The sequence below is a fragment of the Syngnathus floridae genome, unplaced genomic scaffold (assembly GCF_059516105.1).
Source record: "Syngnathus floridae isolate MCC-2025c unplaced genomic scaffold, RoL_Sflo_1.0 HiC_scaffold_299, whole genome shotgun sequence".
Lineage (NCBI taxonomy): Eukaryota > Metazoa > Chordata > Actinopteri > Syngnathiformes > Syngnathidae > Syngnathus > Syngnathus floridae.
The window spans coordinates 30,001-31,712 of NW_028284260.1; the positions used below are offsets into that span (position 1 = coordinate 30,001).

The 1,712-nt window shown below is 70.4% G+C and overlaps 1 non-coding gene across 1 annotated transcript; it reads left to right on the plus strand.

Annotated features, from left to right (window-relative positions):
* Positions 1-925: 925 nt before the first annotated feature.
* On the plus strand, positions 926-1,079 carry LOC148377213 (5.8S ribosomal RNA). Its single transcript, XR_015856896.1, has one exon. It is a non-coding gene; the product is annotated as a 5.8S ribosomal RNA (ribosomal RNA).
* Positions 1,080-1,712: the final 633 nt, after the last annotated feature.

Consider the following 1,712-nt stretch of genomic DNA (forward strand, 5'->3'; position numbering starts at 1 on the left):
TCTGCCGCGCCAAACCCGCGAGAGAGACGATCCCGGCGCCGGCGGCGGCGCGCGGGTGGTGGTGGTATGTGACCCGCGCGATTTGGGGTTCGGCGAAGGGCGAAACGGAGCGGGGGTGTGACCCCCGCGCAGGCGACGGTCTGACCTCTGCACGGCAACGCGCATGCGTCCGTCGCCCCGCTAGCGCTTCGCCTCCCCGCGGCTGGGGGCTCCGTTCGTCACACCGGAGTCGCCCAGCGTCGCGCGACGTCACCGTCCGCCTCCCCGCGCGCGCTCAACCGGCAGCCGCCCCCCGGGCGGTGGTATGTGACCCGAGCGATTTGGGGTTCGGCGAAGGGCAAAACGGAGCGGGGGTGTGACCCCCGCGCAGGCGACGGTCTGACCTCTGCACGGCAACGCGCATGCGTCCGTCGCCCCGCTAGCGCTTCGCCTCCCCGCGGCTGGGGGCTCCGTTCGTCACACCGGAGTCGCCCAGCGTCGCGCGACGTCACCGTCCGCCTCCCCGCGCGCGCGCTCAACCGGCAGCCTGGCGCTCCCTCGCAGTCCTGAAGTAGTCTCCGGGCGCGCCTCGGCCGGGGTCGGGCCCGGTGCCATCGCGGCGCGCCCACTCGGAACTTTACCCCTTTGCGGCGGGTACCCAACTCGCGGCCTGCCTTCGGCGGACCGTGGGGGGTTCAATGTCCACACCACACGCACGCTCTGAGGCGGGTGGGTGGCACCCGTCGCGCGTCGGCCGGAAAAAACAATTTTTTAATCGCTGGAACTTGGCAAACCGCGGCGCGCAGCTGAGGGTCAGCGCGGCGGCGGACGGCGGCGACCGCGCCGGCAAGCCCCGACGTCCTCGTGGCGACGGTGGAGGGTCCGCGCGCGGCGTCACGCCATCTCCCCGCCCGCTCCCGATCTCGCCTCCGCAAAACAAACGTACAACTCTTAGCGGTGGATCACTCGGCTCGTGCGTCGATGAAGGACGCAGCTAGCTGCGAGAACTAATGTGAATTGCAGGACACATTGATCATCGACACTTCGAACGCACTTTGCGGCCCCGGGTCCGTCCCGGGGCCACGCCTGTCTGAGCGTCGCTTGCATATCAATCGGGGTTCGGCGAAGGGCGAAACGGCCGCGACGGTCTGACCTCTGCACGGCAACGCGCATGCGTCCGTCGCCCCGCTAGCGCTTCGCCTCCCCGCGGCTGGGGGCTCGCAGGCCGCCTCGGCGGCCTTCGTCCCCTTAAGTGCAGACCCGCGCGGCGTCCTCCTCACCGTCGACCCATCCCGCATCACGGGTCCGGGGCGCGGCTGCCGGTGGCGTTTCGACGACCATTGCGCATCCCGCGCCTCGCGCTCCCTCGCGGGGATGGGCTCGCCGCGGAGGCCCCCGCTCGCGCGGAAGGATCCAGCGAGCCCGGCCGCCAGGCCGGCCGCGCCTACTACCCCCTCATTTCCGACCTCAGATCAGACGAGACGACCCGCTGAATTTAAGCATATTACTAAGCGGAGGAAAAGAAACTAACCAGGATTCCCTCAGTAGCGGCGAGCGAAGAGGGAGAAGCCCAGCGCTGAATCCCCGCCCGGCCTCGGGCGCGGGAAATGTAGCGTACAGAAGGTCGTTGCGCCCGACGCCGCCCGGAGGGGGCCCGAGTCCTTCTGATGGAGGCTCTGCCCAGGGACGGTGTGAGGCCGGTAGCGGCCCCCGGCGCGCCGGGGCGCGGCCTT